A 14,823-nucleotide genomic window follows, 5' to 3' on the forward strand; every position below is an offset into this window, starting at 1 on the left:
GCTATCTAATTTGGCTCTCCTGTTTATTAAATGTGAATGCCTGTGTGACATCGAGGCTGATGATAATGCCAAAGAAAATGAGAAAACAACCCAATGGGCAGAGCGGCATCAGGAAGTTTCAAACTACTTATTTTGCGTAGTGGAGTGTGTATTTAATTTTGTGACATGCAGCATTTCTTCAGTTGTACTCAAAATGTGTAACTAACTTGCTTTCCAAATCTCAAAACAAAATTTTCTTTTTAATTAAAATCCATAAGAGGCTTTCCAGAGTGTTGTGATTTGTGCCTGTGAAATCAAAGGCTGGTGATAAGATAACAGAGCTCCAAAATAATTTCTGTTCTTAATTACGGCCACCTAAATTAGGGAAGATGTCTTGGGTTACTTAGTGTAGATTGGAGTGTGATATGTCTTGTGGCAGCTTCACATCAAAGAGAACTTTAAAAGAAAGTTACATCACTGTCTAGGGGCCGAGGTGGGGGCAGGGGCAAAGGCATTTTGGTATTTCTCAACTTTATGCCCTGTCACTCCTGTCCCCCAACATTTAGCAGATATTCCCTGAGTAATATGGTTCTTCAGTTATCTTTGACAGAAGGCAGAGTCTGTTTAAGATCAGTGTGTTTAGACTAATGTACATTGATCTTGGCAGAGAGAACATAAGACTTCAGAAGCTTGCTAGACTGTGCAAGTCAACAAATTGTTATATTAAAAACAAAGCAATTAATAAGTAAAGAATATCTCCCTATTGCCCTTTTCATTTTGCATTATTCTTTATTTAAAAGTAGTTGTTACTGAAAACATGAAAGAATACTGCTCAATAGGAATGAAGATCTGCATTTCCAGCTTATTTATCTCTTTTGGTAGACACTAAACTCAATTTCCTCAATTCTAGTGGTGAAGCTCCAAGTGCACCTGGGTACAAGAGCATCACTATTTCTTTTTTGGTCTAGGGAGGTGGTGGAAGAAATTAGACATAGAGCATTCTCGGTGGGGTTAGAATTGAGGCAATTGAGTGGTTACTTCCTAGGGGCCTTTAAAAGGGTTTTTAAGAGATTCCAGAGAGCTTTTTGATTAGCCATTTCTTCATCAGGTATGGGGTTTGCCTTCATTCCCACCCTTTCTGCATCTCCATATTCCTAGACTTGACCAACATCTGCTGCCTTTTCTGCTAATAGGAAGGGGATCGTTTTTTGGTTGTTGAAATATATGCCTTTAAGAAACACTTGGACACCTCCCCCTGTGTCCCCCCCCCCCCAAAAGAAGAATGTAGATAATTAGGACTATTTTTTTTAAAGGCCTTCTTTTGTAAATGAGATTTTGCATTCCATTCTGGTTGACTTTTTTTTTTTCCCCACACTGGGATTGTCCTCTTTGTGGAGAGCCATCTCCAAAATATCAAAATGCTTTTTGATCACCTATACTGTTTCTGAGGTGGCTTCCTGCTGAGGAATCCAAACTATCTTCAACTTTTGGTTGGCTGCAAGGACACTTTAGCCCCAGGGAGACTTGTGTTCTCATACAAGCTATTTTTAAAAATAATCTGAGCTATGCACATTTTAGGAAAGTTGTGTAATTTAAAATCCTGTACCATTCTTAAAGATTTTTTTTTGTAGTGTCTATTTTTGATTATTCTCTGTACTATTACTACAGATATTGGAGACTTAACTGTGGTTTTACTATTTACTATGGAAAATATAATTAGCCATGTAAATTTGCTGTTGCTGCAGAATTATTATAATGCATTCCAAAGACAATACAACTTATTAGCAGTGTCACGAGGGGCTTGGACTAAATGATCTGTAAAGCCCCTTCCTGTTCTAAATCCTATGATCCTATGACTTATCTGAGGGCTCACTACTGCTTTAGTATTCATTCATTCAGCAGCCATTTATTTCATGCCTGCTATGTGCAAATCCTGAGAGAGAAAGATAATGAAGACATGGTTCCCATCCTCCAGGGGTTTAGAAGTATTTGTTAGGCAGCTGTCCTCTGGTAATACGGACATCTCAGAATTTGTGGATGTTTTCCCCTTCTCCTTTTGTGCTCATATTCTTAGAGGACTAGTAGGCCTTTCCTTCAGAGTAGACATTCTTAACCTGTAATGTTGGTCTTTTGATATTTTTATAACTATTTAAAAATAGTTACTTTCCTTTGTAATCCTATGTATTTTATTTTGTGCATTTAAAAGAATTATTCTGGGAAGAAGGAGATGTGAAAGAATATCCAGATAGCAGGAATCCTTTAGTCTCCATTTCCCTGAGGATCAGACAAAAGGCAAATCAGTCAGTTTTTGGGATGAATAAACAATCTGGGGCTAAGACTAGGATCTACTTGATGCAAACTTTTCTGCTACCTTGTTTGACATTACACTCCCCTCATACTCCATGGAAATTCACTTATTAGGCATTCCTTGCTCTCATTCTGTCCTTTACCACTTAATTTCTGTATATACAATTGCTATTCCCCTCTCTCCCAACAGCAACACAACAGAATTCCCATGCATGTTTACCTTTTTTTCACAGAATCCAGTTTGTGTTTCCATGGGGTCCTCTCCCGTAATATTCCCCTTCCTTTAGGTTTACAGGCTAGATTTTTTTTTAAGGACCTGATCTTAAACCCAAATCACTCTGGCTCTCACTGATTGACCAACAATAGGATTTCCCCTCCCATTAACTAGGTAAGAGAGGCCATTTTTTGTCTCATTTCTTACCTAGTCTTAATCACTGAATGGGCATTGTCTCAGACACAGAGACCTAGGACAGACCAAGGCCAAGGTTTCCCATTGTCTTTTGATTAATATCTTGCCAGTGCACCCAGATGGCCCTGGAGGAGAGAGTGAGGCTGGTGATTTTGCGTAGCCCTGCCTCACTTAAATCCAATTCATTTTCAAGTAATGACATCACCTTCCTGATGTCGTTGGTCCTCTTTAAGAAGGATGGACAAACAACACAAAACTTTTACAGTTAATTTACTAATTTCTCTTTGACCTCAACTATCCAATTAAAAAAAAAAGTTAAGCTCAATCCCACTTCCTTTCTGCTCTGTGAGGGAGAGACCAGGCTTGAATCTCTCTAGCCCCAGAGTCTGGCAGTAACTTAAACATTTTTTGTTGTTGTTGTTGAGTCGTCTCCGACTCTTTGTGACTGCATTTGGGGTTTTCTTGGCAAAGATGCTGGAGTGGTTTCGCATTTCTTTCTCCAGCTCGTTTTATAGATGAGACAAACAGGATTAAGTGACTTGCCCAGGGTAACAAGGCTAGTTAAGTATATGAGGCCAGATTTAAAACTCATCAAGATAGTCTTCCTAATGGATATTAAATAATTGTTTGAAATAAGTAACTGACCCTTGTATTTATTTGTATTTTGTTTTCTCATTTTGAAAGGGGGTCTACCTAAATTATTATGCACTTTTCTACTTTCTTAAAAGAGCACTTTGAACGTAATTTTAACTTTTTCTGGATGACTGTAGACCAATCATTCAAACTGAAAAGAGACTTTAGACTCTTGTCCAGTTACCTCATTTTACAAATGAGTAAACTGAGACTCAGCTCAAATGACCTGGACTTGGTATAACTGGCTGTCTTGGGATTGAATTTTTGGTTCTTTTAAGTTTGTATCCAGTGCTCTTTTCCTGCTGTCAGAAATTTATTTATGCTTTTTTTTTTTTTTAGCTGGCGCCTGCCTCACGCAGAATGAACAGTTCTCCCTTCATTTAGGTTACTTCTAACTGGTAGAGCCCTGTGAAATTAGAGAAGTCAAGCTGCATCACAGCAGCAAAGTTGGAGTAAAGAATTTCCATGTCTGGGTCTGAGTTCCTTGACTTTCAAGAACAAATTGAATTATTTCTTTATGACAGCAGCTTTGTTTTGGGACCCCTGCTTCACTCTTTGGGGACCTTTTTGAACTTCCTGCCCACTTTCCAGATGAGGTTGCCAGACAGGTGACCTTTGGACCTATTATGATAGTCTTCCCCTATATCCCTGCAAGAAGGAATTAGTAATTGCTTTCATAAGTGTTAGGGGTTATATAGCTTACCCAGGAGAGGGAATGAACTTCTTTCTCTGTGGAGTAGAGAAGTAGAGACAATTTGCCTTTCTCATCTATCTGTGTATCTGTTGCCAATAAGCAAGGGTGAGGAAAGGAGGATGTTTTCGGTGACTTTTTGGAGGTCACTTTAAGTACTGTGATATATTGTGGTGAGAACTGTAGGTACCACCATTGGCCACTATACTATACTAATTGATAGATTCTAACGTTAGAACGAACATTGATGACTGGCTGATCCTGTTCCTGGATGTATCATATTCTGTAAATTGTTGCATAGTTAAATTTTGTTGGGCCTCAGTTTTCTCAAGTTTCAAATGGACGTGAGAAGTACAGATAAAATGATGGCTTTTATTTTTATGTAATAACTAAAATGACAATGCTTTTGTATAAAATGTTTTCCCAGGTCAATGTGTTTGAAATAATAAAGCGATTGTAAAGTGAAGCATTTATCCTACCACAGATTTATTTATCCTTGTCTCTTCTTCTCTTGACCTGGGTCCTGTGAATTCAAAGAACAGTTTTGATAACTATTTTGCTGTAATTGATTTCTTTTGTAATCTCATGTGTTTTATGCCTTTTAAAAACATGCTTCTGAGGAAAGGTCCATAGACTTCAAGAGCTGGCTCAAGGGCCCCAGGTCTGTGGATTGTGAAGATTTACAAACTTTGTGCCCCATTATAGTAGCGTTTACTGCTCTGAGCTAGTTTATTTCCTAAATGTTATTGCAGCGTGTAGTGCAGCCTCTCTGAGGTAGACAGTGGAAGAATTTGACCATTCTTGATCATACACAATAGTTTCTAGCAGGTATTAGAAGCTCCTGTTGCTCTTACTGGTAGAACTCAATATTTAGCACTTTTTTTCCCTCCCTGCATTGTATGCCATCTTGTGGTTTTCAACCATTTATTTTTAATTGTCATGTATGGTGGAAGTAATTTAATCCCATCTTCCTCCTCTTGTTATAAATGTTTGCACCCCTTTAAAAGGTTTTTTAAATCTTTTTTTGGGGTGGGTGGGTGCGTTCTGATATCCTGGTTCCAATTAACATACTGACAGGGCTTTCTGGTTTATGGGGGCAGATTAGTGGGCTTTGGTGTGGCTTTTTTTCTTCCTTCCTGTCTTTCTACATTTGGTGGGTACACCTGTGTACACACCTAGCTGCTGAATGAGAGGATTCTAACATTCTCTGGCCATGAGGATAGGGATGGGGGTTGGTAACCTGGAAGAGGAGAAATCAATCATGCCTGGCCCCCCTTTTGGCAAGGGCATTGTTTTAATTTAGTTTTGTTCTCACTCTTCCCCAGGATGGAAGTTGCTTGTACATTTGCTAAACTATTTCCAGCCATGGCCTTTTTTTTTTTTTTAATTAATGCTCAAAATCTTTCCTTTCTCTTCCCTCTAGGGAGTAAAGGGATCTTTCTGCTTTCACATCTTAAGCCATAAAAAAGAAAGGATACAATGGGTTTGTTGACCCAAACAAGCAGGAATCTGTAGAATGATCTAAGTTCCTCTGGGATTTGAAAAGAAAAAATGGTTTCCCCAAACATGCTGTTTAGGGGAGATTGTGTTCAGAAACACTCTCTGTTCTCCTTCTCCCCTCCCTGATATGCACACAGATAAGCTCCTTGAGGGTAGATAGAGCCTGTTGGATGTGTGTGTTTGTGTGTCTTTATGTCTTTGTATCTACAGATTCTATTATGTTTGTTGCAGATTAACCAAAGGTATCAGAGTTGTTGTGTCTAAATCTCCTATTGTTGCAAGGATCCAGTGTGTCACTTTTTCTGATTATCTCCTTGGTCAGGAGAAAGATGTTTGTTGTTTCTGTGTGTTTTTGTAAAGAAATAGTTGTTCATTTATCTTTACTCACATTTCCACTAATTGTATCATTTGACTTGCAGTGGCTTTATATTTTACACATAGCCTCTTAAAATCAATTTTAAGTTGACTTCTTATTCGGATCTCTTTGCCCTACCCCCCACCCCCCTCCACCATTTCACCATATACCAGTCCCTCAAATAAAATACTTCCTCTGGAGAAATTCCAGATCTGTGTACTCTCCAATATGACAGGACAGTAAAGATTATAGATTAGCGGCAGCCAGATTTATGCTTATATAGGTTTATCATTTCCTGCCACTACACTGTAAATTCTGGCATTACATGTATTAGTTAACTTATTTTTTTTTCTCCCAGAATAGCTAGCAGAGTGATTCTCACATAGTAGGTCTGTAATAATGAATGTTGAGTTGAAGAATAAGGTTTATTCTTATGAGCTTTAATCCATAAAGCAGCTTCCTTGAGAGTGAATTTTGATCAACACCATTAACATGTTTTGAACATCTATTCTGTGTGTGTATGTATGAAAATCCTGTGTTTTGTGTAAGGTATATAAGAAAGTGTCACACAGTCCCTAAAATGTGTATTGTGTGGTACTTTGTTTCTTAAGGGCACAATAAAAGGAATGGAATGAGAATCTCTTCACTCAACGTTACTAAGTATGTTTCCATTTAATTTAAATTAAATATGTTATTTTACATATGAAAAAAAGTTGGGAGGCAGTGCAGTACAATGAATAGGTCACCCTAAAGCCTGGGATTTAAGTCCTGCCTCTGATAGTTTCTAAAAGTGGGCGGTTCACTAATGCACCAGGCACCTCTTCTGTAAGAGCCTGTGTTGTGAGCAGTGTTTGCCCTATGAGTTGCTGATTTGCTGCCTCTCCTCTTTGGAGTTCTCTGCATGGATGTAAGGGAGAGTTCCCCATGCACACTGACTAAATTGCAGGTGTCAGCCTTTCTCCTACACTGTCTTCCATAGAGGGGAAGAAACACTCAGTTTTAAGTGTATTGCTTTCTGCATTTACACTGTAGGTGATTTTTTTTTTCTTGGTCAGTGTACTCTTTGGAATCTTCTTAAAAGTTCTGTGATGTTTACATCGAATAGTTCAAGCCCAAATAATCTACTAGAAACATTTCAAGTTGAATTTCATTAAATCTTTTGTACTGGATTTTAAGTGGTCCTGGAAGAATGGATGGGTGAGTATTGATTTAAGTGCTTAAGATCTGCTAAAAACTGAGGATTCCAAGATAATCTCTGTTCTCAGGGTGCTTACCTTATAATGCTGCTAGTCAGTGGTGATCTGGGAAAGGAAAGGTATTTTGATTGGAAAAGTTAGTGGAGCCACTGGGGACGTTGTCTTTCCAGGAGCAATGACCCAGTTGATTTGATTACAAATCTAGAACAGGAAGGGAGAGTTGAGGAATGAAAATGGTTTAAAGGTTGTTGATGAAAAGATGTATAGGATGAAAAAGCTACCGATGGGGGTGGAAGAAGGTTGGGAACAGGGCAAGATTGGAAAGACTAATTCCTCTAGGCCATGGTTTCTGGTTAGGGTGACAGTCTGGGGTTGGGAAGAAGATGGTGAGGGAGTGAAGGGTTCTTCTGGGTTCTCTTCCACTGTACATGAAAGTACCACCTTTTATGAAACAGCATTACTGTAGTGTCTTTAAAATGTATGAAAAAATCAACTAAGAAGTCTTCTTTTATTCTTAATTAACTCTGTTTTTGTGTGTGATTGTGGTTTTTTAAAATAAACTAAACTCAATCCTGAACTGAGCTCTTCTAGACATTAGCAGAATAAGTCAAGTTGCAGCCCTGAAAAGAAATCACAGCTGGATAGAGATGAGAAGCAGTTGTAATTCAAGCACAGGGTGTGAATATCCAGCTACTCTTTGCTGAGTGGAGGTTTAGTTGCAGAGATATTTGCCATTTACCACCTCCTTCTGGTTTGGAAAAGAAAAGTAAGATTATGAATCTGGTGAAAAGTTTTCTGCTAAGATATTATATGGTATTCTTAAGGTAGTTTATCTTTTACTAAGATATTCAGTGCCATCTGAGGTTATTCTTAAAGTAATTAATGCTACAGAAAGAGCTCCAGTGATGCAGGTTTAAAAGGTTTTGATTGTTAGTGGTGTGCACTTGCATTAAAGGATGATTGATTTTAATGTACGTATAACAAGCACTATGGAAAATATGACTGAGCAAAGTACTATGTGATGTCGCTGAGTGTACAAATATTTAAAAAATGTATAATCTCTGCCCTCAATATAGGATATGTACGGAAGTAAATCTGATACAAGGCAACCCAGGAGTCATCCTGGGTTCCTTGCTGTTTCGCATCTCCCGTATTCAATCTGTTTCCAAGGCCTGTTGATTTCACCTCTATAGATGTGTTCCCTCCTCTCCTGTGACACTGCCACTGCTCTAATGCAGGACCTTGTCCCCTCAGCCTTGATTACTGTAATAGCTGCTGCTGGGGCTGCCTGCCTCAGGTCTCCTCTCACTCCTGTCAGCCACTAGATCGAGTTTCCTAAAGCGCAGGTATGATCATGTTGCCCTCCAAGATTGAATACAAAATCCTGTGGCATTCAGAGCCCAGGCTCCCCACCTCTTCCCGAGGTGGTCTTATGCCTTACACTCCACCCTATTCTTTGATCCTATGACATTGGCCTTCTTGCCAATCCACAGATAAAGTGTTCCATCTCTCTTGGCTCTGGGCATGTTGTCTGCCTGTCCTCTGTTCGTAGGATGCTCTTGCTCTTCATCTCTGCCTCCTGGCTTCTTTCAAATCCCAATTAAAAACCCATCTAAAACAGGAATCTTTTCCCAGTGCCTCTTAATTTTTTGTTATTTATTTCCTCTTTATCCAGATAGCTTGTTTGTACATATTTGTTTGCTTGTTACAAACAAATTAGGTTGTGAGCCCTTTGAGCTAGCAGGAACTGCCTTTTGCCTCTTTTTGATCCATGCCTAGCACACAGCAGGCACTTAATAAAAAGCTTGTTGACTGATAGTATAGTGATGTCAAAGAAGGTCCAAATGAAGTACTGTAAGAGATAGAAGAGGAAAGAAACCACTGTTTATGACAGAGAAGGCTTCATGGAGGAGGTGGCACCTATTCTTGGCATAACATCAAAAGAAAATAAATGGACCAGAAGCAGGGCATAGGCTATGGTTGGGACTGTACAGAATCAGGATGAGATCACAGGATAGCCGCTAGTCTAGTGCTGAGAGTGTTAAAATTGGAAATGTCAGTTAGTAGGAGGTACTTTTTAATGGGGTGTCCGCCACTTACTCCAAGCTTTGAAATTTACTCCCACTTCTGAATTATTGTAGTAATCAATACCAAATTAGTGGTGATGACATACTATTTTGCCTCATTTATGTATTTTGACATCCATGTTCTTAACTAGATTGTAATCTTTTACAGTGCCAAGACTATGTATGTGTATGTATGTACACACACATGCACGTGCGCACGCACACACACACCCCCCCACTCACCCCCACATACACCCCAGCTAGCATGGTTCTGTGTGTTTTACTTGCTCAACGAATGTTTATTTAGCTGGAATACTATGAATACATTTCTGTTGTAATTGGGCCATTGGTATTAGTCTGGCATCCCATTCTTAGAAAGTATCCTGCTTCCATTAGATTCATGGCTTCAGGTGATGGATAGCGACACTGTTCACTGTAGTTCTTGAAAGGAATAGCCCTGGTAACTTAGTCCTATTCAGCAAACATATATTATTAAATAACTACTCTGAGGGATTGAGGAGGAGGTGGTGAGAGAGAGACAACATGAACAAGTAGGCTTAAGTGAGGATAAGCAAGTAAGAAGGTAACAAAATGATTTTTCTTTTGCGTTGAGAGAGGTAATGAGTCTGAAGGTAACTTACAAGTTGTCACATCTGACCCCCTTCATGTTACAGAGGAGGAAACAGGAGGTCCAGAGGGTTTTAAGTGATCATGTGCCCATGGTCACATAGCTCGTAAGTAAATGATGTGGGAATGGAACCTAGGTCTCCCTGACTTCAAGCTCAGTGCTCTATCTAGGCTTCCTTTAATGACTGGGGTCATTCCAGACATGGGCATAAGAATTAAATTATTAGTACAAATGCCCAGAGGCCCTGGAGATGTAATTTAAGGAGAACAGCAGTACAGGCCAATTGGAAGGAGATGGGGGGAGGGAGGCAGGGAGAGAGAGAGAGTTAGTTAGTTATGGATGGCTTTGTGTCAGTGGAGAAAGCTTTCAATTAAAGAATTAGAACTAAAATGCAAGTGAAACAACCAAGGGTTTTGTTTCATTGCTTTTTCTAGGTTTGGCTATTAGCAGTACCAGTCAGAACTTTGTGAATATAGCTTGATCTGGAAGGAAGGATGTAATTCTAGTAATTCCATCTGCTACCCAAATTAGTTCTGTGTCTGTATTTTCTATTTCATTCTCTGTATGAAGTTGGGCTAGTAGGTTAAGAGGAATTAATAGAGATAGGCTTTTATAGGGAGAGCTATTTCCATAAAGCTTGAAAATTTCCACTTCTATTTTCAGAACCGTTCAGCCCAGAGGTAGAGCACAAATTAGAGCCCTGTTTTAGAAGGGAAGCCGGATCGTCAACTTGGTAATTGCCGTTTTGGCAAAAGATCATTTATGGGTTTTGGCTTGCTAGATGTGAATAGCTGTTCTTCAACTGCTGAAGGAAAGAGAAAGATACCATAAAGGGAAGTTGAAACTTGTGAGGGAAATGCCAGCCCACCCTATTCCCTTCTTAGTCTGAAGTTTTGTTTACACCAACAAAACCGAGGAGAAGTTAAAAATCTGCTGGATCAAAAAGCAATTTCCAATCTCCGGCCCTGGTTTTTAATCATCGACATCCTCCTCTTCTAAAATCCTGAGCTATTTTCCCATCGAAGACAAAGGAGGCAGCATTTAAACTCACTTATTCTTGCCCCGTGTGCTGTCATTTCCTCCTAAATGTTAGTTGACCTTTCTGACTTAGGTCAGGTCAATCATGTCTCCCTTCGTGGTTAGAAGAGAACAGAATGTGAGTTTCTTGAGGGCAGGGGCCAGGATTTTTGCTTTTCTGTGTATCCCCAGGCCTTAGCCCAGTGCCTGGCACATAATGGGTGCTTAATAATTGGCTTATGGATAAAATGTTGAGTGCAATTATTCCATCAGAATACATATGTTGGTTCTGGACCAGCAGTGATTTAAACGTTTTTTTTTCTTCTTGGTCTAGGGTGCACAGGAGCATATAGAAGTCATTGAAATTTGACAGTTCAGGGTTCTGACATTTATATTCCCTTACATTTAGTGGTTCATCTCTCTTAACGTTTTCCTCTGCCCCCAGGAGGTTTCACTGTAAGTACACAAAGCTTTCCCTTGGGCCAACTTTCTCAAAAAATGGAATTTGATTTATGATGAAGGAGCCTGGGTTGGAGGTAGGTGTGTGTATGTGTGGGGGCAGAGGAAGAGTGAGCATGATGCGCAACTTCCTTAGCGTATTAGTAGCATCCTTTCTACTTTCAACTCTTCCCCTGCCTTCCATCCAGAACACATCTTTTGAAGTTATTTGGGTATGGATCTTTTCTCTCTCTTTTCACCCCTCTCCACCATTCTTGCCTCGTTCCCCATCTTTATTTCCAGTTAGATTAGTGCAGGGATTGTAAAGTCTGAGTTTTACCCCTGCATTTCCAGACCATATTTATTCACTTAGCCAGAGGTGTGAGAACTTAGCAATGTTGGCCTTTGCCCCATACCTTTGTTTCTTGGTCTCTGTTGTTTGCTGTTGGGAATTGGGAATGGGATAGAGGGACAACTTCCATATTCCTTGGACTTCGTTGTAATTCGAAGACAATGAGCATGGATGATTTTTTAAAAAAGGGTGGAAGTGGTGGGATACTAGATACATACATACATACACACATGCGTATGTATATAATATTATGTGTGTGTTTGTGTGTTTAAGTGAAAGTTGCTTTTGCCTTACCTTGTCCTGACTGAAAGTACAAGCACTATCTCACTCTGATCTACATAAGAGCTTTGCCTACTGTGTTTTGGACTTGGGTTAATTGCCCCACCTTAGGCAGCCTGGTGGTGTGTGCCCACTCAACCTACCTCCCCAAGGGGACCACTATATTGGTGATAGATTTGGTAGTGACATCCAGGCCTCAGGTGGCAGGGATTTCAGGAGGGATCTACCACTGGGATACTAATTTTTAGGGGAATAAACTTAACTGACACAAAATCTTCCTCCTCCTCACTTTCCTTATTTGTGGCTAGTCACAACAGTTTGGGTATGATGCACCAGAATTTAATATTTCAGGCCCGTACCGTATTGTAATGTTTGTGTGTCTGTGCTTGCTCACATTCACTTCCTTCCCTGTATCATCACAGTGGGAAATGCATTAGCAGCTTTTATGAAAGTTTGTGTCTGGCTTAACCCTTATCCAATCAATAAGCATTTAATGTTTAAATATTTTACTGGAATAATTTGTTTTTACATGAGCTACATTTCTCTCACTGGCTCTCGGTGACCTGTCCCTTATGACAAAGAATAAAAAAGAGAAAAGAAATAAGTCTAGCAAAACTAATGTCCACAGTGTGTATAGTCTGACCCATAGGGATGGATGTGCATTGTTATCATCTGTGTGACTGGGCTGAGCCGTTAAAATATCACTGCATTCTGTTTCGTTTTTCAGCAAGGGTTTCTAGAGCACCTAACTCTGTGCCAAGCACTGTGTTAGTTGCTGAGGTTACAAAGACAGAAAAATCAACACAATCCCAAGGAGCAATATGTTTTATTGAAAGCATAATTCTTGTAATAAAACTTTTTAAATGATTAAAAAATTACCGATTCACCCAAGACTGCTTTGAAATACCATTTTAAGATATTTCTGAGTTGGACCTTGAAGGAAGAGCAGGTTTGAAATATTCCCATGTCTGCGTTTGCTGTTCTTCCTGCTGCTTGAATTTTACTGATTTGGAGGCCTACTATGGGAATAGACAAGGAAATAATGGTATCCATTGCGCTTGTCTTCAAGTCATTAAGTAAAGAGTATAACTTTTCCTGTAATACTTGAGCTTTACAAAATGCTTTACTCACATAATAAGGCTGTGAAGTCAACTGAGGCTCAGTGAGGTATTTGCCTACAGGTCACCTAGTTACTTAAGTGTGGGATATCAGGACTTTGGAACCCCTCAATTCTAGCCTTTGAAGAAAACAACTAAGAGAAAAGAGCACAGCCATTCAGAGTTGAAGGATCAGGGAGACAATCTTTTTGGATTCGTCTCCAGATTGGGATGGAATTGCAGAAGGGAGCACTAGTATGAACACAGGGAATGGGATATTTAGCTGTGATGATGGATGGAAGGTTTTGGGTTATGGATGGGCCAGAAGAAAAGGTGAGATAATGATTTTTCTATTTGAGTGTCCAGGGGAGACTCTAAGAAGAACCTGCTAGTTTGAGGAAAAAGGCAATTTATTTCAGTAATCCCTTAAGATTGGGGTGGAGGGGCAGGAGGAGGCAGGCAAACTCTTCCATTGATGGAGGCTTGTTTGAGTGAATATAAGGATACAGCTTGTTGACAATCCTCCTAGCTCAAGACTTGGCCCGTTTCTCAAGCTGGGAGTTTGTGACTGTGTGTGTGTGTGTGTGTGTGTGTGTGTGTGTGTGTGTGTGTTGGGGTGGGTGGGTGGTAGAATGTTGCACCCTCTTTTGAGAGGACAGTGTAAAATGGCTTATAATCCAGCAAGATTCAGTGTGCAGTCTTTAGGGCACAAACTCTCTCTCTGCTCCCTGTCACCTTTGGATTTGCTGATTATTTAAAAGCAAATGCTTCATGGGTTAAATTGGGCCAGGCCTTTCCTAGATTTCTGTAAGACTGCTGTGTGGTCCTGTTATACACACACTTTTGTGTCACCATTATAAATTGGATGTTTTGGCATCTGTAGCTGCTTCATTTGGCAGGGAGATGTACAGCACTTCTAATGCCTGAATCACTTTCCCCTCTCCATTTCCCCCTCCCCCCAGTTTCTCCCAGCTAATCACATCCCTGGTGTTTCTCTCTCCAGACTAGTTATGGCTTGAGCGTTGATATAGAGATGCTAACATAGGCAATAGTTTTCTTTTTTTTTATTTAAAGAAAACTATTTTGCAAAATCTGAAGCTATTTAAATAGTTCATTCCATCCCCTCCCCACCCCCTCACCAGTCGGTGGTGGTGGGGAAACCTGGGACCAGCTAGCTAGAGTATGTACCTCTGATAGCAGGACACCTTTTCCTGAGAGATTTCAGAGACCTCCTTATATGCCACTCCCCATACCTTATATCGCTGCACCCTCCATGTCTCCATCCTTCAATGTATTTATTGCTATGAAATTAATTTAGCTGATATGTAATACTGTCTAGCTATAAAACCTTAAAGGCAACTGCACAGCCTAGCCATCTTTCCCAATAGTGACCAATCAGAGTCAGATTTGAAAAGGTACCACTGATAGGTTTTAACAAGAAAACCACTCTAGGCTGTTAACATGAAAATCTCTCTAGATTTTTTTTTTCCCTGAACAGTAATGTCATGATGTCCTCTGTAAGCAAGTTGTTTCCTAGTAACAAATGCAGAGTCTATGTAGGTGAATTTATTTTTCTAGCACAGTGCTGTTCAGATCTGGAATTCTAAAGAAAAGGATTTGCTCTAGGGATGGTGTATTTACCCCAATCCCTGGCTTCCCAAACACCTAAGAATTATTAAGGAGATAAATATGGTATGGAAGATCAAAGGGCATATTTTGAAAGAATGACTACTCAAGGAAAAAATGCTGGATATACTGTTTTTCCTTGTGAGTCTGCTCCCTCCCCTCACCCTTCCTCAATCCCCCATCCCTCCTCCTTAACCTGATGTAAACATGAAGTTGTCTGAATGTCTATTAAGCAGCTCACTTTGCTGTC

General features: G+C 39.8%; 1 protein-coding gene across 2 annotated transcripts in view; it reads left to right on the forward strand.

Annotated features, from left to right (window-relative positions):
• The window catches only part of JARID2 (jumonji and AT-rich interaction domain containing 2), a 331,939-nt gene that overhangs the window by 96,857 nt on the left and 220,259 nt on the right, over positions 1 to 14,823 (forward strand). The window lies entirely within an intron of this gene.

Source organism: Trichosurus vulpecula, chromosome 1, assembly GCF_011100635.1.
Source record: "Trichosurus vulpecula isolate mTriVul1 chromosome 1, mTriVul1.pri, whole genome shotgun sequence".
NCBI classification, from domain to species: Eukaryota; Metazoa; Chordata; class Mammalia; order Diprotodontia; family Phalangeridae; genus Trichosurus; species Trichosurus vulpecula.